Consider the following 27807-nt stretch of genomic DNA (forward strand, 5'->3'; position numbering starts at 1 on the left):
CTAGTTGCTAACTAAGATAAAAAATCCTGTGATAGGATCACTAGCCAGAACCATAAATTAAATTGGGGAATACCCATAGGTTACTCAGTAAACCGTAGTCGGGAGGGAATGACATACCATAGAACATGGGGTGAATTGCATTTTCTGGCACTAGCTGACCAAGCTCAGCGGAAGTCCAAGTTTCATCAGGATCTTCACATAGCCTTGCAAAATAAACGTAGTTACTCTTTCCTCCCCATCTTTCTGGACTCATGCAAGAAAATGTAGGATCCCTCCTGTCAAGGCTAACAAACAGTTCAATATTTTCCAACTTCTCCACCTTCACCCACTTAGCTGGTTCAACAGTGAAGTCGAGTCGAAAGACCTTAAAGGATGAGCCATCCAATCCGCCAGAGTTTAACCTCTGGGCAATCATGAGGAGCATGTCACCACATACCACCAACCATGAGTTAATAGGCAGGAATTCCGATTGAATTGGTACTTCTCGCATGCCGAACCGAGGTGTCAAGTGTATAGTGTGGAGCCTCATAAGAGCATCTATGGCAAAGATATCACCTTTGAAGAACACAATTTGATACATGCGTTCACGGCCAAGATCAAGAGGGTGCTCTGACCAGGTTTTGTTCCAACCCGCCACTCAAACATGGAAGCCCTCGAGAAAAGGAGGAGGCATGAGTTGGCTGAAATTAATGGAGCCGTAAGGATGCCTATGCCACAAAAGTATCCAAGATTGTTGTTGGGCGGGAGTTTGGGGGTCTTCACCTTGGTACCAGTGTACACATCCACAAGGAGGCAGTGATCCTCGTAGGAGAAGATAAGATACCCATATAAGAAGCCCAAAGAGTGCATTGCATTTGGACTATTTTCAGGCATTGAACACACAAGGGATAAGTTTTTCTTGGTAGGATCACTTAGCTGCCATTTGCAATTAGATAAAATAATTGGCTTGACACCGCCACTATGTGGATGAACATATGGACTATCTGGTTTCAAATGGAGTGGCGGGAAGCTGAATGTATACACAGAGGGAAAGGTAGAGACTGCATTGCGCCATGAGTGGCAGGTGCCAATGAAAGCAAGGAGGTCTTGGAATGAGTTAAAGAGAGCAATAATTTCATGAAGCAGGCTGTCAAGGAGATCTGCACAAACATGAGGTCCAGGCAAAGGCAAAAAGGTAGATGCTGAGGCATGGCAGGGACTCTCCACAGTAGCAACTTCTCTGCCACATAGAAATTCAAGAATAATGGATCAAATAAAGGACTGAAACATAAATATTTTAATGAATACTCCAAGTTGTTAATATACTACAAGAAATGCAGTACGCTTAACTTAACAATAAGGCAAGCAGGAGTGTCAACTATGACAAAGCCAAACTTCAATTAGAAGAAGCTACTCCAGAACCACCTACGAGCTAGGATCTGCTTTTTTTTCTTCTACATTAGCATAACTATAGTATCTTCAGTGTGCGAGCCAATGCTATCTACAATTTTATATCTTCAAATCATGACAGAGAGGGTGCGTTATAGAGTATCCTCAAAATAAGTAGCAATAAGTGATAATTTTGCTAAAAATGTAATTAATAGTATGCACCCCTTCTTCTAGAAAACTTATATGTGATGATTTCTTCTTATCTGCAATTCACTTGGCCGTTATCTATTATTGTTCATGGCAGCACCATGACCATGCTCCATGAGAAAGACCAAATGAACAAGAGACCAGATGCTGATGAAAATGAGAGGCACTCTTTGTTGATTCTGCATTGGGTCCAACAAAAGCACGCACTAAACTGAATCATATCAAGTGATGAATATACATTTCCACAACACAAAAAGGGACGATAATCCTTCCCCTGTTTATGTGGACAACTTTGATAATTTTTAAAACTTATTCCTTCTCAATAATCAGACTCTAAAAGTATCCATCAAATCACATTTGTCAACGAGTTTCATGACTGACTGAACCAAAGCAGCAGCATGACCACGGCCAAAACAAAAGTTATCAAAACTGTAATGCACATCTACAACATTGTAATTAAGGTATATACAATTTCTCCTACAATTTGCAGATCATTACATGCATGCATTAGATGTAATGGTATTCTCCTTTGGGATCTATGATCTGGTGGAGCAAAAAACCCGCTATTTACTCTTGAATTGCTCGTACGTGGTCCTCTAGTAGGAGCTTATCCCGCATCTCTTGCATGTTTATTAAAAAAAGGAGATCAATATGAATATATCAGTTGTGTGTATATATACTAGATCATGATAAAAAGAATTATGAATTATGTTCTGGCAAACGTAACCAAAGTTGTCTTGCAGATGTGCTTCTTTCGGACACCATCATGCGAATGTTCTCGCACACGTAGTACGCACATAAATTATTCCTCGACACCTGCGTCATGCACTTTACGAGAATAGAATCCAATCAGATAATAATTAATCAAGCATGACAATGGTATTGATCAAAGTAGAATTAAAGAGATGCGCAGACGTAGCTAGTAGTACTTAATTACCTTGGGTCGCACCCATTTCAGTTGTTGTTTCAGTTCGCCTTTAACCTCTTTGATGAACATTTGCCAAGCCCTGCCCGCCGGCAAAGAAAATGAATAACACAGTTATTAGTTAGTTGATATTTGAAAATGAACTAAAGAGGCCGACATAGTGCGATAATGATTGAAATTACCTGTCGACCATCCCCCTCACGATTGAGTATTCATTAGTATCTTTATGTAGTGATTCCAGTACTTGAACTTTTCCCTCGTCAACTTCAATGATTATCAAGATCCAGTGAAAACTGCATGTGCACACATTTGTATAATTAAGCGGGCATGTGCATAACTCATCAACTACACTTATTAACATCTAGTAAGCAAAAATAGAACTTGTAGTACAAGATATAGAACACTCACACGAAGTTGTAAGGAAGTAGTATTTCTGGTTGGGTATTTAGTCGCTTCACAAACTGTAGCAAGCTTCTCTTTGTGTCTTTTCTCGACCATTCTTGTGACCATGTCTCTTCATTAATGGTATTTTGGTCAATGAACCCAATACCATTAGCGTCCACCTCTTTTCATTTCATACATCTTCATTCTGCATAATATCACAGAAAAGAATATAGTGAGGATAATTATAGGTAATGAACGAGCACAGCTAGCTAGAGATTTAAATTACAGAAAGAAATCACTTACAGACAATAGCAACTGACGATAGATTTGTCAAGTGCGTCTTGATTGAATAACTGAAACATTTCTTGAGACTCAACCCATCTTTTGCATGGAAGTAATGTTCTTCCTTGACTTTCATGAGTCACCATGAGGGACTCTCGCACGTTGTTTACTTCTCTGAGGTACCACTCATGTAATGTGCACATTCTCGTTGATAGAAGCGGGATCTCCTTGGCTTGACCAGAGGTTGGTCGGGGACAAATTTCCATGTTATTTCCTCCTCTTCACTATAAGAATTTTGTTAATGCATGACGGTACCAGTCCGTCATGGACTTGTGCAAAACTGTCATTGAAATGCACTCATGACAGATTTGAAATCCCTCATGTATATCGCGTCATAATTTGACCATAGTATACTCCATGAAAGACCGTCTATCCGTCATGGATCCATGACAGATTTTGAGTCATGGATGGTACTTAAATAACATGCTCATGACGACGTTAAATTGTCTACCACATCATCATCTGACATGGATATTACGTGGCAGCCCATGAACTAACCGGCCCAATTAAAATTTTGGTCCACTAAATTTTAGCTGAGCCTAAGACCCACAACCCACGTAACAATCGACCCAAATGGAATTTCGGTCCATTTAATTTCAGGCGGTTCATGGCCCACTGATTTTTGGCCAACAAACTGGCCCATCTTACATTTCTCTATGCAAACTTTCAATCAATACAACTTTTGCAAACATATATGTTATGTCATTAAATAAAAGGAAATTACAAAAACACAATAGAAACTAACATTTTACAGGAAAGGACAAACACAACAAAAATATAATTACAGGAAAGGAAAAACACAACAAAAATAGATTTTTTTAGTTATTCTTTTTTCGGCTATTTAATATTAGTGTGTTTTATCATTATGTTCAATTTTTAATTTTTAGGTAATTAAAAAATGTAATGCCTTTGTAACAGATGAGTTTTCGTCCGAAAGCCTGATATTTCGAAAGAGATTGTCAATTTTATACACAAAGTGCATCCAGTTTTTGTCGTAACCCTCTCAACTTTTTAGCACATGCTATGTGGGTGAAATGATGATACCATGCCAATTTTCAACCTTTTCAGAGTTCATTTATAGTGTTTTTCAATTTCAGAGTCATTTAGCTAAAAAAATCAGCAAGTGCTTCAAAAATAGCAAATGAAGTCAGAAAGGGTTGAAAAACTAATGACGTGGCTTTGAATGGTACATACTGAACGCACAAAAAGTTTGGAATTGAAATAAGTTTAAAAAAATGAAATGTCTTTTTTACAGATGAGTTTTCATCCGTAACTCTGATACTTCGAAAGAGATTGTCCATTTTGTACATGAAGTGCATCTAGTTTTGACCGAAACCCTCTCAACTTTTTAGCACATGATAGATGGGTGAAATGATGATACCATGCGAACTTTCAACTTTTTCAGAGTTTATTTGTAGTGCTTTTAATTTCAAGGTCATTTAACTCAAAAAAATCAGTAAATGAATGAAAAATAGCAAATGAAGTCAGAAAGGGTTGAAAAATAATTATGTGGCTTTGAATTGTGCATACTGAACGCACAAAAAGTCTGGAGTTGAAATAAGTTTTAAAAAACAAAATGCCTTTGTAACAAATGTGTTTTCGTCTGAAACCCTGATACTTCGAAAGAGATTGTACATTTTGTACACGAAGTGCATCCAATTTTTGTCGTAACCCTCTCAACTTTTTAGCACATGCTATGTGGGTGAAATGATGATACCATGCAAACTTTCAACCTTTTCAGAGTTCATTTGTAGTGTTTTTTAATTTCAGGGTCATTTAGCTCAAAAATGTAAGCAACAACAAATTTTCTACGGTGTGGTATTTCTTCAGAAATTTTGGAGTTGGGGAAGTATGAATCTTCTTGCATTCTTTACAAACTGTCATGTCTTGCATTCATTTGTAGTTCTTTTCAATTTCAGGGTCATCTAGCTTAGAATAATAGCAAATAAAGTCCTACATAATGCATGGAATAATTTTTTTGTACATAATATTTCTTTGCATTTCGAATGCCAAAACACATAAGTACCCTAACTATAACAAAGATTCCCTCCGGTTTGTCGGAAGTGGGACTTTCTAGATATATAAGTCCGGAAACTCACTAGAGAAGAAAGTGATGACAGTGAAGTCGGTCACATCCCAGAGTGGGATCTTTTGGTGTAAAACTTTTTCTTCGCGCCGTAACCATGGACAATCTTCATCATTTAACTGGATGCTCGGGTCAATATTCACTGTGAATGGAGCAATTTCACGAAACTTTTCATAATCTTCTGACATGTCTGTCTTGTCCTCCACCCCCATGATTTTTCTTTTCCCTGAAAGAACTATGTGGTGCTTTGGCTCATCGTATGATGTATTTGCTTCCTTATCTTTTCTTTTTCTCGGCTTGATAGACATTTCCTTCACATGTAAAATCCATGCCACATCATTGGCTAGGACGAATTGTTCGTCTGCGTACACAAGATTGTTGGGATCCACTGTTGTCATTCCGTACTGCGGGTCTTCCCTTACCCCGGCTGCCTCCTGTCAGATTGACCCATTTGCACCAAAACAAAGGAACCTTCAAACCACGTCCATAGTCAAGTTCTCATATCTCCTCTATGTAACCATAATATGTGTCCTTTGGCCTATTGGTGTTTACTGCATCAAAGCGGACACCACTGTTTTGGTTGGTGCTCTTTTTATCTTGGGCGATCGTGTAAAATGTATTCCCGTTTATCTCGTACCCTTTGAAAGTCAATATATTCGAAGATGATAAGTGGGACAATAAGTACAACTCATCTTCAATAGAATCGTCATACATGAGACGTGTTTGCAACCAACCAGCGAAAGTCCCCGTTTGTTCATGTGTAATCCAGTCATCAGACTGCTCTGGGTGCTTAGAGCGTAGAATATTCTTCTGTTCCTCGATATACGGAGCCACCAAGGAGGAATTTTGTAGAACTGTGTAGTTTGCTTGCGCCCAAGAATGCCCGTCCATATATATTATTGCTTTCGGTCCTAGCGTGCCTTTTCCACCTAGTCTACCCTCATACCGCGATTCAGGAACACCAATTGGCTTAAGGTCAGGAATAAAGTCAACACAAAACTAAATGACCTCCTCATTTTCATGTCCCTTGGAGAAGCTTCATTCTGGCCTAGCATGGTTATGAACATATTTCTTTAAGACTCCCATGAACCTCTTAAAGGGAACATATTGTGTAGAAATACAGGACCCAGAATGGCAATCTCTTTGACTAGGTGAACTAGGACGTGCGTCATGATATTGAAGAAGGATCGTGGAAACACCAACTCAAAACTGACAAGACATTTCACCAAATCATTCTCTAACCTTGGTAAGATTTTTGGATCGATTACCTTCTAAGAGATTGCATTGGGGAATGCACATAGCTTCACAATGGCTAATCAAACATTTTTCGGTAGAAGCCCGCTCAATGCAACCGGAAGCAGTTGCGTCATAATCACGTGGTAGTCATGAGACTTTCGGTTCTAGAACTTTTTCTCTGCCATATTTATTATTCCCTTTATATTAGAGGAGAAGCCAGACGGGTCCTTCATACTAAGCAGGCATTCAAAAAAGATTTCCTTCTCTTCATTGGTAAGAGTGTAGCTGGCATGACCCTGATACTGCTTTGAATGCATGCCGTCTTTTCCGTGCATATGTTGCTGGTCCGCCCGTGCCTCTGGTGTATCTTTTGTCTTCCCATACACGCCCAAGAATCCTAGCAGGTTCGCAAAGATTCTTCGTCACGTGCATCACATCGATTGCAGAGCGGACCTCTAGGTCTTTCCAATAGGGTAGGTCCTAAAATATAGATTTCTTCTTCCACATGGGTGCGCATCCGTCAGGTCATTCAGAACAGATTGTCCGCTAGGACTCTTTCGAAAGATTACTTTTAAATCCTTGACCATATCAAGTATATCATCACTAGTACGGTGGCGAGGCTTCTCCAGTGATCTGCCTCACCTTTGAAATGTTTGCCTTTCTTTCTTAAGAGATGCTTGATCAGAAGAAATCAAAGATGTCACGGGTACACATTCTTCTTACGTTTTATCAAAATATATACTATCGGTATCATCTAAACAATGCGTCCATGCATGGTATCCCTTGTTTGTCTGTCCTGAAAGGTTACTGAGAGTAGGCCAATCATTGATGGTTACAAATAGAACGCATGTAGGTCAAATTCCTCCTGATTGTGTCATCCCATGCGCGTACACCTTTTTCATTCCACAACTATAAACGTTCTTCAACTAATGGCCTTAGGTATACATGAATGTCGTTGCCGGGTTGCTTAGGGCCTTGGATGAGCACTGGCATCATAATGAACTTCTTCTTCATGCATAACCAAGGAGGAAGGTTATAGATACATAGAGTCACAGGTCAGGTGCTATGATTTTTTGTTCTGCTCCCCAAAAGGATTAATGCCATCTGCACTAAAACTAAACCATACATTCCTTGCGCCATCTGCAAAGTCCCCCTAGTTTCTCTCGATTTTTCTCCACACTGTGACCCGTTAGCGGGTACTCTCAACTTCCCGTCTTTCTTACAGTCTTGTTTGTGCTATCGCATCAACTTGGCATGCTCTTTGTTTTAGAACAAACATTTCAACTATGGTATTATAGGAGCATACCACATTACCTTAGTAGGAATCTTCTTCCTGGAGCAATCGCCCTCAACATCACCAGGGTCATCGCGGTTGATCTTATAGCGGAATGCACCGCATACCGGGCACACATTCAAATCCTCGTACTCATGGTGATAGAGGATGCATCCATTAGGGCATGCATGTATCTTCTGCACCTCTAATCCTAGAGGGCAGATAACCTTCTTTGCTTCATACGTACTATCGGGAAATTCGTTGTCCTTTGGAAGCATCTTCTTTAACATTATCCGCAACTTTTCAAATTCCTTGTTAGATACACCATTCTCTGCCTTCAATTGCAGCAATTCCAGTGTGGTGTCCAGCTTTTTCTTGTCATCTTCGCAATTTGGGTACAACAATTTCTTGTGATCCTCTAACATGCGCTGCAACTTCTTCTTCTCCTTTCCACTTGCGCAATTTCTCTTTGCATCGGCAATGACCCGACCAAGATCATCAACGGGCTCATCTGATGCCTCTTCTTTAGTATCATCCCCCATTGCCGGCTCAACATCTTCCCCCATTGTTGTACCATCATATTTAGGAAACCCATGGCTAGGATAATTGTCATCATCCCCTTCTTCTTCATTTTATTCCATTAGGACCCCTCTTTCTCCGTGCTTGGTCTAACAGTTATAGCCGGACATGAAACCGGATGTAAACAGGTGGATGTGAATGGTTCTTGATTAGAGTAATTTTCATCATTCTTACAAACATCACATGGACAATACATAAAACCATCCGGCTACTTATTTGCCTCAGCCGCAAGTAGAAAAGTATGCACACCATTAATGAACTAGGGAGATCATCGGTCATCGTACATCCATTGCCGGATCATCTTCATTACACAACACCGAAAAGACAAAATTAATACAAGTTCATACACACTTATTCTCATAAAACAACATACAAACTCTCTAGCTAAAGCATTTAAATGCAACAACAAATGCGATCAAGATCGCAACTAAGGTAACAATTGATCCAAAAGCATAATTATACCAAGCCTCATTATTAACGGCATATTTTCTTATCATTCTGATCTTCAAGCGCATTGCATCCATCTTGATCTTGTGATCATCGACGACATTGGCAACAAACTACTCCAGTTTCATCTTCTCTTCTTTAATTCTTTTCAATTTTTCTTTCAAATACTCGTATTCTTTTTCAACTAAATTTAACTTCTCGACAAGAGGGTCGGTTGCAATTTCCGGTTCACATACCACCTAGATAAAAATATCTATGTCAACTTGATGGGCATAATTGTCATAAACACGAAATGCAACAAATAGTTATAAAATAGAATATACCACATCCCAATCATAAACTGGACGAGGGCTGACGGGGATGGATATCAAAATCATGCCACTATGTATAATAAACAATGTGCAAGTAAGAAAATGATACAAGTAACTACCTAAATCACACAAACATGATTTTTTTAAATATAAAACAAGGATAACAATAAGAGGCTCACCAAGGTGGTGCCGACGACAGGACGGTGCGGGCGATCGACGGTGGTTAGGACGGGGATGGGGAGGCACTAAGTAAACCTCACCTACATGTGCAAGCTAAGAAGTTAATTTGAGCTCAAAATGCATATAAATCAAATAAACACCCACATATAATTACTTCCAAACTAAAACCACAAATCACCATACTTATAGAGCATTGCAAGAGCTAATCTAGAAATGAGAGATGAAAAGACAAAGTTGCTAACCTTTTTGAACACTTGGATGGATGGGGTGCCTTCAAATCTTGACAAATTTTGGCAAAAATGGAGGTGAGCTCGAGCAAGAGGGGAAGAAAACAGAGAGGAGGGGGAAAACAAAGAGCTTCGACTCGGGCTAGATGAAGCACTATATATATTAATCTCTTTAGTCTCGGTTGGTTATACAAACCGGGACTAACGGTGCACCTCTAGTCCCGGTTTGTGACATGAACCGGGACTATATGTGCTCGTGGGGCCCCAGCCTGCCACCACACCTTTAGTCCCGGTTTGTGTCACGAACCGGTACTAGAGGTTCAACATGAACCGGGACTAATGATGCCCGCCCCCCTAGTCGTTGGAACGGGAACTAATGGTCACATTAGTACCGGTCCGTTTCCAAATCAGAACTAATAGGGCTCACGTAAAGTCATTTTTCTACTTGTTTTTCTCCGTATGTAGTCACTTGTTGAAATCTAGAAAGAAAAATGTTTAGGGACGGAGGGAGTAGAAGCCATCGGTCGAGGAGGGCCGAGCTCGATCTCCCTTGGCCGGCGCGGTGCCTACTTTGTGCTGGCGCTCCATTTTTCCTTTTCGCGTGCGTCGAATGGGGACAATGAAGAGGTAAGCCAATTCAGGGGAATGATGAGGGTCATGGCTCCCAATTTACGGAGGGGTCAAGCCAGTGGTTGGGTTGGCCTCTGGATATCGGTCCCGAATTTCTCACGTGGATGAATGTCTAGGCCCTCCAAACACCGGCATTCGGGGCAAAGAACGCTAATACCAAATTCTTGGTCAGAATGTCAACATCCAAACGGCGCATAAGGGGTTTTCTATATATTTAGCGGATATAATCCTTCGAACTTTTTGAACTGCAAGTGCATGAAAATGCTGTCAAAAATGGGCTGAAAAATGTTATTTGTGTTAATGAATCTATGTTTAGACCTCATCCAATAAAAATAAAAGACACCCAGACATCAGGGTGCGAAAACACAACCCCAAACATTGAGCCTATTAGTTTTTTAATTCCAGAAAATGCAAATAAAATATGAAAAATATGAAAACTGGCATGGTGTCACGATATGATCCCTAGATGTTGTAGTAAAAATTGGAGTAGTTTTCGCAAAAGTGACATACACTTCTTGGAAATAAAAAATCTCTCAGGAAGAATCATGGTTTTGAAAAGAAATTGATCGGGTTTGAAGGTGAAGTGTTAGTTGCTTTATCATTGGACCTTGAAACTTTTTCTACACTCAACATACACCACCATATGCTACATGTCGTAATTTTCCTGATCTCCCGCTTGCTAGGCTACGGACAATCCTTCGTAAAGTGACACATCTCAATGCAGTTATAGTACTTGACCTCAGACATATCAAGTTCCATGGCTTCCGCTCTTTAGATCGGTCCGCCTTACCACGACCTTGTGGCTTGCCTTTTCCTTTGCCTTTTCCGGTTTGTCCGCCGCTCTTCGCGTTGCTTGAGCCTTCGCCAACTCTGTGCCTTCCTTTGCTACTTGGAGACTCCCAATCTACAGCGCGTACATGAGTTGGTCACTACCTCCTCCTTTGCCTTTCCGACAGCCACGAGCATTCTCTTCCATGTCCGCAAGCATCTGATCGCCTCTGTTATGGTCATGTCATCGATGTCGTAAAGCTGCTCGAGCGTGCCAATGATGTACATGAATTTATCAGTCACCGAACTGAAAAAACTCTCCACAATCTCGGCCTCCTCGAGCTTTGCACACTATACCGACCTTCAGCATGTCTTGTTTTCTTTTCACCAAGAAAGTGTGCAAGAATCTTACCTCAAACATGGCAAAATATTGGTGGGGGAGCTCCATGGATCGACGGTCTCTACACTGGATAGCTTGGGACAAGCTTGCTACACCCAAGATCACTAGTAGAAAAAGGGTCAAACGTGAAGCACATTAGTGCCGGTTTGTATTTGAGCCGGCACAAATGTATACATTAGTGCCGGTTCCAACGGCTAGCCGGGCCGCTCTCATTAGTACCGGTTCGTGGCTAACCTTTAGCACCGGTTCGTGCCACGAACCGGTACTAATGAGAGTGGTGGCAGGATGTTGTCAGTCTGGGCCCTCTCCAGCACCTTTAGTACCGGTTCTTGGCACGAACCGGTACTAAAGGTCGTCCTACATAAACCCTTCGTCCACCCGAGTTCGCTCTGTTCTTCCCCTTTCCCCTCTCCTCTCTGTTCTTCCCCTCTTCCTCTCGAGCTCATCACACATTTTGCCCAAAATTTGTCAAGATTTGAAGGCCCCCATCCATTCAAATGATCACAAAGGTTAGCAACTTTGTCCTTTCATCTCTCATTTCTAGATTAGCTCTTGCAATGCTTTATATAGTTATTAATTTCTGAGTTTAGTAATTTGGGAGGAAATATATATATGTGCTAGTATTTGATTTATATGCAATTTGAGGTTAAAATAACACTTAGTTTGCATATGTAGGTGTGGTTTACTTAGTGCCTTCTAAATCTCCGTCGTAACCACCGTCAATCGCCCGCACCGTCCTGTCGCCGGCACCACCTTGTGGTGAGCCTCTTGTTCATGAAATTTTATATAAAAAATTGATGTTTGTGTGATTTGGATATATAGTTACTCGTATAATAATTATCTTACCCGTACGTTATTTGTTATACATAGTGCCATGGTTTTGATATCCGTCCCCGTCGGCCCTCGCCCTTGTTATGATTCGGATGTGGTATATTCTCTTTTAAAACTATTTGTTGCATTTCGTGTTTATGACAAATTATGCCCATCAAGTTGACATAGATATTTTTATCTAGGAGATATGTGAACCGGAAATTCCAACCGACCCTATTATCGAGAGGTTAATTTTAGTTGAAAGAGAAAACGAGTACTTGAAAGAAAAATTGAAAAGAATTGAGGGGGAGAAGATGGAATTGGAGTTGCATGTTGCCGATTTCGTCGATGATCACAAGATCAAGAAGGAGAAAATGCGCTTGAAGATTAGAAAGATTAGAAAATATGCCATCGATAGTGAGGCTTGGTATCATTATGCTGTTGGATCAATTGTTACCTTAGTTGTGATCTTGATAGCATTTGTTGTTGCATTTAAATGCTTTAGCTAGAGAGTTATTTGTTTGTTGCATTTAAGTGTTGTATGACCTTTATGTATGAACTTGTATTAATTTGGTCTATTCGGTGTTGTGTAATGAAGATGAGCCGACAATGGATGTACGATGACCGATGCTCTCCCCAGTTCGTTGAGGGCGTGCATACTTTTCTACTTGCGGCTGAGGCAAACAAGCGGGCGGATGGTTTTATACCTTGTCCATGTGCTGGCTGTAAGAATGGTCGCAATTACCCTATGTCAAGAACCATTCACGTCCACCTGTTTGAGTCCGGTTTCATGCCCCACTATAATGTTTGGACCAAGCACGGAGAAAGAGGGGTTATGATGGAAGACAATGAAGAAGAAGAGGACGACGACAACTATCCTGGCCATGGGTTCCCTGAATACGATGATAAAACAATGGGGGAAGAAACTGAGCCGGTAATGCGGGAAGAAGCTAAGCCGACAATGCGGGAAGAAGCTGAAGAAGAGGCACCAGATGAGCCCGTTGATGATCTAGGTCGGGCCATTGCCGATGCAAAGAGAAACTGCACAAGTGATTTGGAGAAGAAGAAGTTGCAGCGCATGTTAGAGGATCACAAAAAATTGTTGTACCCGAATTGCGTAGGTGACAAGAAAAAGCTGGGCACCACACTGGAATTGCTGCAATGGAAGGCAGAGAATGGTGTATCTGACAAGGGATTTGGAAAGTTGCTGGTAATGATAAAGGATATGCTTCCAAAGGACAACGAATTGCTCGAGAGTACGTACGAAGCAAAGAAGGCTGTCTGCCCTCTAGGGTTAGAGGTGCAGAAGATACATGCATGCCCTAATGATTGCATCCTCTACCGCGGTGAGTACGAGGATTTGAACGCTTGCCCGGTATGTGGTGCATTGCGCTATAAGATCAGCCGCGATGAGCATGGTGATGTCGAGGGCGAGTGCCCCAGGAAGAAGATTCCTGCCAAGGTGATGTGGTATTCTCCTATAATACCACGGTTGAAACGTTTGTTCCAAAACAAAGAGCATGCCAAGGCGATGCGATGGCACAGAGAAGACCGTAAGAAAGACGGAAAGTTGAGAGTACCCGCTGACGGGTCGCAGTGGAGAAAAATCGAAAGAAAGTACGGGAAGGAGTTTGCAGATGACGCAAGGAGCGTATGGTTTGGTCTAAGCGCAGATGGCATTAATCCTTTTGGGGAGCAGAGCAGCAACCATAGCACCTGGCCTATGACTCTATGTTTGTATAACCTTCCTCCTTGGTTGTGCATGAAGCAGAAGTTCATTATGATGCCAGTGCTCATCCAAGGCCCTAAACAACCCGGCAACGACATTGAAGTGTACCTAAGGCCATTAGTTGAAGAACTCTTACAACTGTGGAATGGAATAGGTGTACGTGCATGGGATGAGCACAAACAGGAAGAATTTGACCTAAAGGCATTGCTGTTCATGACCATCAATGATTGGCCTGCTCTCAGTAACCTTTCAGGACAGACAAACAAGGGATACCACGGATGCACGCACTGTTTGGATGATACCGACAGTATATATTTGAATAGTTGTAAGAAGAATGTGTACCTGGGACATCGTCGATTTCTTCCGAGCAGGCATCCCGTAAGAAAGAAAGGCAAGCATTTCAAAGGTGAGGCGGATCACCGGACGAAGCCTCGCCACAGTACTGGTGCTGATGTACATGATATGGTCAAGGATTTGAAGGTGATATTTGGAAAGGGTCCTGGCGGACAACCTGTTCCAAAGGACGCTGACGGACGCGCACCCATGTGGAAGAAGAAATCTATATTTTGGGACCTACCATATTGGAAAGACCTAGAGGTCCGCTCCGCAATCGACGTGATGCACGTGACGAAGAATCTTTGCGTGACCCTGCTTGGCTTCTTGGGCGTGTATGGGAAGACAAAAGATACACCTGAGGCACGGGAGGACCAGCAACGTATGCATGGAGAAGACGGCATACATCAGGGTCATGCAAGCTACACTCTTACCACAGAAGAGAAGGAAATCTTCTTTGAATGCCTGCTCAGTATTAAGGTACCGTCTGGCTTCTCGTCGAATATAAAGGGAATAATAAACATGGCAGAGAAAAAGTTCCAGAACCTAAAGTCTCATGACTGCCACGTGATTATGACGCAACTGCTTCCGGTTGCATTGAGGGGGTTCTACCGGAAAACGTTCGATTAGCCATTGTGAAGCTATGTGCATTTCTCAATGCAATCTCTCAGAAGGTAATCGATCCAGAAATCATACCAAGGTTACAGAATGATTTGGTGCAATGTCTTGTCAGTTTCGAGTTGGTGTTCCCACCATCCTTCTTCAACATCATGACACACGTCCTAGTTCACCTGTGCGAAGAGATTAACGTTTTGGGTCCTGTATTTCTACACAATATGTTCCCCTTTGAGAGGTTCATGGGAGTCTTAAAGAAATATGTTCATAACCGTGCTAGGCCAGAAGGAAGCATCTCCAAGGGACATCAAAATGAGGAGGTCATTGAGTTTTGTATTGACTTTATTCCTGACCTTAAGCCGATTGGTGTTCCTGAATCGCGGCATAAGCGCAGACTGGATGGAAAAGGCACGCTAGGAGGGGAACAAATAATATGTATGGACGGACATTCTCTCACTGAAGCACACTACACAGTTCTATAGAATTCCGCCTTGGTGGCTCCGTATATGGATGAACACAAGAATTTGCTACGCTTCAAACACCCGGAGCGGTCTGATGACTGGATTACACGTGAACAAACCAGGAGTTTCGCCAGCTGGTTGCAGACACGTACCATGCATGACACCTCTATTGAAGATGACCTGTACTTGCTGTCCCAGTTACCATCTTCGAATATAATGACTTTCAAAGGGTACGAGATAAATGGTAATACATTTTACACGATCGCCCAAGATAAGAAGAGCACCAACCAAAATAGTGGTGTCCGCTTTGATGCAGAAACCAATACGGGAAAGGAAACATATTATGGTTATATACAGGACATATGGGAACTTGACTATCGACGTGGTTTAAAGGTCCCTTTGTTTCGGTGCAAATGGGTCAATATGACACGAGGCGGGGTAATGGAAGACCCGCAGTACGGAATGACAACATTGGATCTCAACAATCTTGCGTATGCAGACGAACCATTCGTCCTAGCCAATGATGTGGCACAGGTTTTCTATGTGAAGGACATGTCTACCAAGCCAAGAAAAAGAAAAGATAAGGAAGCGAATGCATCGTATGATGAGCCAAAGCGGCACATAGTTCTTTCTGGGAAGAGAAACATCGTGGGAGTGGATGACAAGACAGACAAGTCAGAAGATTATGAAAAGTTTGATGAAATTGCTCCATTCACAGTGAATATTGACCCGAGCATCCCGTTAAATGATGAAGATTTTCCATGGTTACGGCGCAAAGGGACACACGCGAAGAAAAAGTTTCACACCAAAAGACCTGGGATGTGATTGGCTTCACTAGCTATCATCACTTTCTTCTGTGTTTCGTACCGAGAGGGGAATCTCTGTAATAGTTAGGGTAGTTATGTGTTTTGGCATTTGAAACGCGAAGAAATTTTATGTGCAAACAAATTCACACTAATTTCAAATAATTCAAAATTTAAACTATTCAAATTTGAAAACTACGGGCACTAACAGAAAAAATAGCAGAGACGAAAGAAAAACTATAGCTGAAAAGAAAAAAACTATATAAAAAAACTACTCAAAAATAAATAGAAGAAAATAAATATAGCAGAAAAGAAAAAACTACTCAGAAATAAATAGAAGAAAAAATAAAGCAGAAAAGGAAAAAATTATATTTGCTATTTTTCATTCGTTTACAAAATGACCGTGAAATTGAAAATCACTACAAAATGAACTCTGAAAATGTTGAATTTTGGCAAACTAGATGAAAAACTACTCACAAATAAATATAAGAAAATAAATATAACAGAAAATAAAAAACTATACAAAAAACTACGCAAAAATAAATAGAAGAAAATAAAGCAGAAAAGAAAAAACTATAAAAAAATTGGGGCGCTGCCCTGTGGGCCTGATAGGCCACAGGTGTGTAATTACAGGCCTTAAAGGTCCAGCAGACTCACAGGGCAGCGCGCAGAGTTTAGGCCCACAAGCCTGCTAGCTATATAGAGGAGTTTGAAGTGGTAGCCGTGGCTGGGTTTATAAACCAGTGCGGCTGCCCTTCGCCCGGCGAGGTGGGACTAAACTTTGGGGTAGCAGCGTGACCCCTTTAGTACCGGGTGGTGGCACAAACCGGTACTAGAGGGGGGTCGCTTCCCGCCGCTTGGCCTGGCCAAAACAGGCCTTTAGTACCGGTTGGTGGCTCCAACCGGTACTAAAGGTGCCTTCTATATATACAACAGCTACGAAAATTTCAATTTCCCTCTCTGTTTGTTCCTCTGTTTCCGTCTCCGTCGCTGTTGCCGCCGCCCTCGATCGTCTCCGTCGCCGCTCGTCTCCGTCACCACCCTCGTCCCCGTCGCCGCCCTCGTCTCCGTCGCCGCCCCGGGCCCGTCCCCGTCCCCGTCGCGCCATCCCCGCCGTCGCCGCCCCGGCCGTCGTCTCGCCGTCGCCGTCGCCCGCTGTGAGCTCTCCCCCTCTAACCCCTCTCCCTCGCCCCAGGTGGCCACCATGGGCGCCGCCCCTCCCCGAGGCCATACACACACACACACACAAGCATGCATGAACACACACACACACACGTACATATGTATTTTGTATGTTTAATTAGTTTAGATTATTTAGTGTTTAATTAGTATATACGTATTTTGTATGTTTAATTAGTTTAGATTATTTAGATTATTATTTTTTCACTATTATATATGTATGAATGCATGTTAGATGGATATAATTAGTGTTTAATTAGTATGGAAATTTTTTATATAATGTTGTTTTTCAGTTTTTTAATGGATGTATAGAAGTTGTGTTTTCTGTTTTTAGTGTTAGATGCTTAATTAGTATGAAATAGTATATAGATTTTTGAAATAGTAGAAATGTTAGAAATTTTAGTTATCAAAATCCAATCATTAAAAAAATATTACTTTTTGCGGGCATATAGCTAGTATTTGTTCTCGACGATGCCCGGCCCGCATCCTCGCCGTCGACCCGTCCGCGACGACGTCCAGCCGACCCATGTCCGGGACTGGGCTCCGCCGGGCTGGCACTGGGAGGTGCTGCCTGGAGGGGTGCGCCGCTTGATGAGGAACCCGGCCCCGGGTCCCGTCGTCGACCCTGATCTCGTTTGGTGGCGTTCGCGTGGGCCAGTTTCGGTGCGGAGGGACCCGGCCCCGCCGGAGGTGGTACGTCGTCGTGTCAGGGAGGAGGACGAGCACGTCCATCGCTACATGGTTGCGTTAGAGGGCGGCAGGTTCTCCAATACCTGGCAGTATCTTCGGGGATCTCACTTCAGCTATGATCCTGTGAGGGTTCCTTCTCTTTGGGTGTCCACCGCCCGCGCCGCAGGAACCGCGAGTGTCCTAGATTCTTCCGTAGTATTCGATCTTTAATTAGCTAGCCAGTGATGTACTATTCAATATTATATATTATTCGAGACGATGTATTCGAGATTATATCTATTATTCTAGATGAAGTATTCGAGATTATATCTATTATTCGAGACGATGTAATTTGAATACTAAATTGTTTTATATTTCTTTTGAATTAGTTAAATAAAAGCTATGGCAGACAATACCGACAGAGAGGGAGAACAAACCATGTTCGATATGATACGCGGGCCAGATGATAATCAGAATGAAGAAGATTATGACGGCTCCGAATTTCTAAACAACACCGGAGAGGGTGATATGATATTCGATCGCGACGACCGAATTGATGAATTCATGAACTACGATTATGACGATGACGAAGAACATGTTGATCCTCAAACAACAAAGACCGGCGAGGTATATATATTTATATAAGCAGGTATCTGGTGATCATCACATATTTTAAATGACTTGAAGATATATTAATGAATCGATCTTTGTTCTTTCAGCCATCCGGATCGAGCAAATCTTCAGGCAAAAGGACGAAACGAGGCCCGAACAAAAAGTTGAAGAAGGGCGTAAAGTACAATATCGAGGCAGTCAGACCTAATGGCGAACCATTAGCGCCTAAGAAGATTGCGGACAAGTTCGTTTGTCAGTGCGGAGTTCTTGTGAAGGACCAACTCCCGATCTCCCTTCAAGAATGGAGAGAGCCAGCAAAAGACAAAAGACAAAAAGGCAAAGAGGACGCTGCTCCACGTCCAGATGTTACTTTTGTCGACAAGAATCAAAAAGATCTGCTTTGGGATACTCTCATGGAACATTTCACCCTACCAGATCATTTCACAGAAGAAGATGTGCAGAAAGTCAAGGACGCTGCTCTTAGGAAGATGGCGGTTGCATTCAAGAACCACAAGAATCGTGAATGGGACAAGTACGTCAAGGGAGGAAGGAAGACTCCAGTATTCGAGGGAACACTAGAGAACCAATGTGCTCATTGGGACGATTTCATGAAATTCAAGGATTTGGAATGAGCTAAGGAACGGTTGAGAATAAACAAGAAGAATGCCGAAAAAAGGATAAGTTCCATAAGCTGGGGCCAGGTGGCTATGCAGTGGCAATGCCTAAGTGGGATAAGTCTGAGAAAGAGATGGAGGATGCAGGTGCCACTCCGGTTACTAAGAGCTGGCCCCCCAGGGTCAGGACTTGGTTCTATGCGCATGCGGTGGAGTTGGACCCGAAGACAGGCAATGTTTCGACGAGGGAAAGTCTGAAGGGAGCCGACGATGCGATACTTGTTGCAATAGAAGAGGCACGATCGGGGGTGTTCCAGCCCAACAGAGAGAACGACGAGCTTACGCGTGCCCTGGGAAATCCTGAACACCCAGGAAGAACACAAGGCAAGAATGCTATTCTGTGGTATGAGGGGTTTTCAGACTGGAACACCGACTACAGAACCCGTGCGAGAAAGAAGATTGTGGAGGAGAAGAAGAGGAAGATGGAGGAGGAGTAGAGGAAGCGGGACTATGAACGCCTTCAAGGCCTAGAAGCAAGTCAAGCGGAATTGGTAATCAAATTCCAGCGGCAGCAGGAGCAGATCGACTCACTTACCTAGCAAAGGGGGTCTCAGCAGCTGCAGCAACTAGCGAATGATCCAGCATTGGATAGCACCGCCCCATCCATGCCGAGAAGCAGCGTGGGTTCCGCCCCGGACGACGCAATGCTGGGTAGATACCCCGTGGATGACATCACGGAGAACACTAGCTGCGAGCTACACGTCAAAATGAGGAACATATCCATGAAGGTGGCGGACGCCGTTGCTTTTACAAATCCCCCCGAGGCAACCTTCCATTGCAACCCGATTCCAGCGGGCTATGCTCGTGTCTTGGTTGATGAGGTGGTGGACCCATATTCGGAGCTAGAGCTTGACTATCCTGGAGGTGACGATGAGCGCTTTCTCGGAGACGCCAAACATCGTATCATCCTATGGAAAAAGGATTGCATCATCTTTCGAAGGCCACCGACACCGTGTCAGCCGACTCCTCGTCGAAGTCCGCCACCAAGTCAGCAGTCTCCCGCTCCTGCAAGTCCACCAAGTCCGGCAAAGTGTCAGGCCACTCCTCCTCCAAGTTCGGCAAAGTGTCAGGCCACTCCTCCTCCTTCAAGTCCGCCACAGCGTCAGACGTCCACTCCTCCTCCAAGTCCGGCACAACCTCAGGCCACTCCTCCTCCAAGTCCGGCACAGCTTCAGGCGGCCACTCCTCCTCGTCCAACTCAGCCCCGTCAGGCGTCTCCTCCGCCTCAGCAATCACAGAAGAGACACCCCGCAGCTATGGTGCGTAGCGGTACGAGTCGAGGTAGTACAGGAAGTACAGGCAGAGGCAAGCGATATAAATATGGTCCAAGCCTCACGCCTCTTCCGCAGAGGGCTTATGACAGGTCCGAGGAGGAAATCGCAGCCATATCGAAGTCCGAGGTGGAAGCCCATTTTGCACCGAAACCGCCACCGCCGCCAAGGGAGAAAGTGCCTGAGGAAACGATTGACCACTTCATTCGTATGGCTCAACCACCAGCTCCCAAGCCTGTTGACATAGACTATGAGCGCCACATCAGGAAGTTAAATCGAGCACGTCTACGTAAGGAGGCGAGCTCGGGATCGAGCAAACAAGAAGCAGCTGTCAAAAAATGCGGGAAAACCATTCCCCAGATGGGAGAACAGGCGGCGCAATTGATCCCCTCGCTTGTTGTGCCAACAACACGTGACAGTACGCGCGCCCAATATTATTGTGGGCAAACAGTTTACGTTCCTGAGGTGGACAATGTGGTAATAACGGAGGAGCATATAATGCAGGCTGAAGTTCTCAAAATCACTATTGGACAACTCCTCGAGATCGAGCCCATGCCTGTGCTTAGAGAGGATGAAATAAAATGGAAATATGTCCGGGGCCAACCTTTGGTCAAGCCAGACAAGGTCAAGAACCTCCCAACGAGAATGCATGAATTGCATGAATGGTACATGAACATTACCAAGATTTCCGATCGATTCTCCCTCATGGTGAATGTCAAGAAGGAGCATTACTACCATGAGAAAGCTGTGTCCGTTGAGTATTCTGAACTGTTTCAGTTATACAATCAAGACGCACTCGACAAATCTATCGTCAGTTGCTATTGTCTGTAAGTGATCTCTTTCTGTAATTTAAGTCTCAAGCTAGCTGTAGTTATCCTTTTGAGCAATCCTTACCTGTAATTATCCTCACTATATTCTTTTCTGTGGTATTATATGCAGGATGAAGATGTATGAAATGAGAAAAGGTGGACGCTATGGCATTGGGTTCATTGACCCAAACACCATTAATGAATACACATGGAAAATAGATGCACGTCATCAAAAGGCCGTAGAGGACAGCATGCTAGAGTTCTTGAAGCGTCTCAAATACAATGAAGATATACTACTTCCTTACAACTTCTAGTGAGTCACACTGTCTTGTACTAAAAATTCTCCATTTTTGCCTACTAGCTAGCTACATGTTTTTGCTTACATATGCCCGCTTAATTAAGACATGCAAACGTGTGTGCATGAAGATTTCACTGGGTCTTGTGTATCATTAAAGTTGACACCGGAACAGTTGAAATACTGGACTCACTACTCAAAGAAAAAACTGACTATAACATCTTGTTTGGGATAGTCAACAGGTAATTTCAATCATTATTAACTATATATCTCGGCCTATTTAGTTCGTCATTTCATGATATGAACTATTTAATAACCCCTTTATTCATTTTCTTTGTCGGCGGGCAGGGCTTGGGCAAGGTTCATCAGCGTCATGGAAGGCGAATGGAAAAAAAGCTTCAACAGGAAAGGCCCAGGGTAAGTAATTAAGTAGTACTAGCTAGCTAGCTAGCTGCCATCTCTTTAATTATCATGCTTGATTAATTATTATCTGATCGAATTCCATTCTCGTAAAGGCCCTGAAGCAGGCGCAGGGGACTGATCTGTGTGCATTCTGCGTTTGCGAGAACATTCGCATGATGGCGTCCGAAAGGAGCAGATCTCAAAGACAGGAATGGGTACGCTTGTCAAAACACTATTCACAATTTTTACACCTTTATTGATATCTAGTCACACAACTAATACACATGCATATTGATCTCCTTCTTAACAGTTCAGAGAGGTGCGGGCGAAGCTCCTAGAAACGGAGTGCGTAGAAGCACTTCAAGAGGAAATAGCGGGATTTTTGCTCGACCAGGTCATAAATCCGAAGGGAGAATACTATTACCCGCTACCGCCCTCATGAAAACCACTTCCAATTGTCATCGTGCTCCGAAGGCACCAATTAGGCTAATGCCATTGGCTCCGAAGGCAACATGCATATGTAGGAGAAATTGTATATAGCTATACATGTGTGTATGTGTGAATTAATTAATCTGATGGTTTGTGAGACATTGATGATATATATATGCATGATTGGTTCTACTAGAAATTCTATTTATATATATAGGAGTAGGATTTTCTACAATAGCTTGCCACGGAACTAGTTAAGGATTTCGACGGTGTAAAAGTTCTTAAAAATCATGAAAAAAATACTGAACCAACACACCTATAATATAACATGATCCAACGGAGGGATTAAGAAAATATGACTGCATGTGTCCTGGATAAAAAGAACAAATGTTTCAATATATATTGATCCTGTAGTGAGCTGAAATGCTTGTTTTTTTCGCTGAGCATACATAAATGCATATTTTCACAATCACACCGTTGGATCATCTTATTATACTAGAGTGAGGCTCCCCTATTTATTTCATATTTTTTACTTACTTTTAAACCATTAAATGTGTAGCAAGCCTTAACTAGTTTTGTGGCAAGCTATGATAGACACAGTTTTACCTATATATATATATATATATATATATATATATATATATATATATATATATATATATATATATATGCATAACGTGTACAATGTGTAGTATCGTAAAATACCAGCAAACGTAAAAAATTAAAATGGAAACACAAAATTAAATGAAAAAGAAATTATAAAACTAAAAAAAAACCTTATAGTACCGGTTGGTCTTACCAACCGGTACTAAAGGGCTCCAGGCCCCTGGAGCTGGCTCGTGCCACGTGGTTTCCCTTTAGCACCGGTTTGTGCTGAACCGGTACTAAAGGGGGGGGGGGGCTTTGGTGCCCACACTTTAGTGCCGGTTATGGAACTGGCACTAAAGGGCCTTACGGACCGGTGCTATTGCCCGGTTCTGCACTAGTGGATCAAGGGAGGGATGGGATTTCGGGACCTACGACAATTTAATCTAGCGCTTCTCGGGAAGCATGGCTGGAGGTTCCTAACAAAACCGGACGCTCTCTGCACCAGTGTGATGAAGGGAAGGTATTTCCCAGATTGTGATTTCATGCAAGTGCCAACACCCAAGTCTGCCTCCGCCACCTGGCAGGCCATCATCGCGGGGCGTGCAGCCCTAAGTGTTGGACTTATAAAGCGCATTGGTGTTGGGGTTACTACATCGGCTTGGGAAGACTGATGGATCCCATCGACTATAACTATGAAGCCGTTGTTCAGGGCCGCCATCTACTCCGGTGACTATGGTCAGCGACCTCATCGACTCGAACAACTGGACATGGAATATCCTATTCGCGCGACATTCATCCCACCGGACGCGGATGCAATTCTTAATATTCCACTTCGTCAGGGTGGCGGGGAGGACTTTCTTGCGTGGGCACATGAGAGATCTGGCATCTATTATGTTAAAACAGCATATCGAGCTCTAGTGAATCAGAAAGAGCGGCTAGCTCTAGAAGAAGGCAGATATCGGGGCCATCAACGAATGAAGAACAGATGTGGAGACTTCTGTGGAAGCTCAAAGTTGTCCAAAAGGTACGAGTTTCCTGGTGGCGAGTTATGAGGGGAATCATCCCAGATGAGTGCACCCTTCACCATCGCCACATCAGAGATACAAGCTTATGTAAGCTATGTCTGTCAATGGACGAGGACTTGATGCACGCCCTTGTTCACTGCTCTCATGCAAGGCGGTTTTGGGAGGAGGCAAGGCTGCTCTTTGACATCAATCTGCCCCGACTCCATCCCAGTTTTTGGGCACGTGACATCCTATGTGACATACATTTCACTGACAAGGATCGTGCCATAATAATCACTATCATGTGGGCCATCTGGATGTCTCATAATAGAAGAACACATGACCAGGAGATCCTTGATCCGGCTACCTCGGTCCGTCGTATTCGCGAGGACTTGGAATTGTTGGACATCCCTCGACAGAGTTTCATACCTCTGCCGGGCCATGGGTGGCGGCCCCCTCAAGATGATCATATAAAGATCAACACTGAAGCACACTCTTCCTCGACATTCCTGGGCGCATGGTGCAAACGCCATCTAGAGGTAACGGATCCTTTCATTGCTGAAGTGCTCTCCTTGCGGGAGGGCGTCATCTTCGCCAAGCTTCGAGGCTACATGCACGTGCGACTGGAATCCGACTGTCTTGAGGCAGTTAACCTCTGGAACACTAGCGGCACCGATCGTTCGGTAGTAGCACCGATTTTTTAGAAATTAGAGAGCTCTCTGCTAGCTTTTTGTCTTTTCATATTTCTCATTTAATAAGAGCCGCTAATGATCCTGCACATTTGTGTGCTAAGCGTGCATGTACGCTTAATGTGACCGATAGCTGGGTGGACTCCATACCTAGCTTCCTGATCAGCAGCCTTCTGGCTGACTGTCCAGCGAATGCTTTCATCTAATAAAGCTCTCTGAAGTTCCCCGCAAAAAAAAGAGACTAGGATACACCACTACACGTCATGTTTATTCCTACAACAATTGGTGTGCTGCACGTCTGATCTGTAATGGATCGGATACTTGACAAGGACCCGCGTGACGGTGACTGCGGGTCTGGCCTGATCTCCGCCACCCCTGAACGCCGACGGGGAGGACGCCATCGCCATGAAGTGGACGGCAGCCCTCCGCTCGTTGCCTCTCTACACCGGCTGACGTGTTTTTGGGCACCCCGCACGGATGGGGTCTGTACAATCTGCTGATCAAAGTATGATGCATGCATGGACGTGTCCAAAACTGTACAGGTCACTTGAATTCTGATGAATATATGCTGTAATTATCTCAGAACAAGTGAATTGACGGATGAATTCTATTTAGTTCAACTCTGCAACTGGTAGCAACTGACCGATTCCCGTAAAATATTGGCCACATCTTTTCGAACCTTCACCGTAAATCTGTGCTTACCCAAGGCAATATCCTCTCATCTTATTTAATACTCCCTCCGTCTGGAAATACTTGTCGCACAAATAGATAAAATTGGATGTATCTAGAATAAAATATGTCTAGATATATCCATTTCAACGACAAGTATTTTCGGATGGAGGGAGTAGCGGACTAGAGTCAAACGAATTCCAATTTCCAATTATGCTATAGGCTATAGCATTGCACTAGGTTTAGGGTAGAATAATAGACTAGAGTCTAACGAATTTCAGTCGGCACACAACAACAAAAACCAAGTTCCAATTTCTGTCAGGCTTGTGTAACCATTAGATATGTGAATACAGGTACAACATGAGCTATCATTATTTTTAACTACACGATGTATTATGTTAGAGGGCAATCTTGAATTTGTAGTGAACGATTTGTTTTAGAAAGCAGGCACACAAGGTCACATGCACGCACATGCACTCACTTCTATGAATACACATACATGTACACCCTATAAGCATATCCGAGAGAGTGTTTCGGCGAGTCTTGAGATTGATTGAGTCACCATAGGCGCCTCGCTATCGACTGAAAGAATATTTGGTCTTAAATGAGACTCACATGTATGGAACTTGAGGTATGACCCGTGATGGGCTTGACTACAACTACCATCCTAACTATTGAACCACCCGTTGGTTCTCAATTTACATGACATTGATGAATGGTAATTAACTTGTAATACTGTTGCAACGAACAGGTTCCTCGCATAGAAATAGAGGGTACACAAGAATACGATCTAAAAAAAAGATCTATTCCATCCCCTCCGGTAACGGCGGATAGGGTGAAGCTTCGTTCCCTCCATGCTCTGCAACGAGAGAGCGCACACTTGCCTCCCATCTGTTCTGCGCTCCAGTGGCCGGCGGCGGGGAGGGGAGTCTTAGTGATTCTTTGGGCAGTAGTTTAGGATAGATTTTTTAGTCCTCATAGGGGCAACACCTTGGTAAGTGGCCACACTTCATCTTCAAACTGGTTTTTCGTGTTTCGATTCTCCTTGAGTTCGTCCGTCGAGACCGAATCCGGCGCTCTAACGTAGATTCCTACTATCTCCTTGTGACGGTGAGGTTAGGGTTTACCAGTATGCATGCAAGATGGTAAGATTTGGTGTCAGGCGCTTCAGATCAATTTCAACGGTTCAATGACAACGAAAGTAGCTCTGAAGCGTTGGCCTTAGGGTTAAGTGCTCGAGGACTTCCTAGTTGTGGTTGACAAGATTAAGTCAGCTCCAGTAAAGGAGCAGCGACCGCGACGCGTTGACAACTCGTTCTTGCTGGCAGTAGTGATTGTTCAATGGCCTTGGGATCTCGATGGTAATCTACTATATCACTAGGAGCTCCCCATGGTAAAAGCCCTCACAATCAATTGAGGTTTCCAACTGAAATTGGGTCACCCAATTTTGATCAAGTCAACAATTTCTTAAAGCTCTCATTAAATTCTTTTATATTGTACATTGTGTTTCCTAATTTTTGAGTCATCACAATTAACTAAGGTCTTCAATTTAGAACTTGGTCACCTGATTTTGACCGGGTCAATAATTTCTCAAGGAGCTCCCCCATTTAATTATTTTAATTCACCATATTCCCTAATTTTGAAGCTCTTTTATTCGATTGAAATATTCAATTTTGAATTTGGTTTACGATTTTGATTGGGCAAACGATTTTTAAAATCAATCAACACCAACCGGCTAAAAAAACATATCAATCCTATGCACCCTCTTACCACATAGAAAAAAGAAGCGCCGCCATATGATGATACTATAGCACCAATATAGTACATGTAGGCACCGACGCAAAATATACCCACAAAAGTATGAGGTGAGTAGTGCATAACACAGAATCACACCATGAAAGGCCCACAAATAACCGCATTATAAATAAATATAAAACACACTCCATCATCTCTCACATCTGCCAAATTAAATATTCCATCAGTTCCAAAATACAAGAGGTATTATTTCTTTGGAAAGTCAAATTTCTTTGACTTTGACCAAGTTTAGAGCCAAAAATATCGACATCCACAATGTTAAGCCAAAAATTGATGAAAATTCATTTCATGATGAATCTAATAACTCTAATTTGATATTATGAATTTTGATATATATTTTCATACATGTGATCAATCTAAAGAGGTTGGGCTTTTCGAAAAAGTAATACACCATATATGTTTTAAAACAGAATGAATATTTTTTTAAAGAATCCCAACAACACCAATGATGCAGCAAAGCGCGCCCAACCCTTCTAGTTCCCGTTGTGTTTTGGACACTTCATTCTTCTGGTGAACCTTTATAATAGATCGGGGTCCCTTCCATAACAAAAGAAAAAGAAAATTGAACATGCTCTTCAATGATCTTAA

The 27807-nt window shown here is 42.8% G+C and overlaps 1 pseudogene; it reads right to left on the bottom strand.

The window, feature by feature from the left end:
* Positions 1-40: 40 nt before the first annotated feature.
* LOC123115290 (uncharacterized) lies at positions 41-25136 on the bottom strand (annotated as a pseudogene).
* Between the last annotated feature and the right edge of the window lie 2671 nt (positions 25137-27807).

The sequence above is a fragment of the Triticum aestivum genome, chromosome 5B, assembly GCF_018294505.1.
Source record: "Triticum aestivum cultivar Chinese Spring chromosome 5B, IWGSC CS RefSeq v2.1, whole genome shotgun sequence".
NCBI lineage: Eukaryota > Viridiplantae > Streptophyta > Magnoliopsida > Poales > Poaceae > Triticum > Triticum aestivum.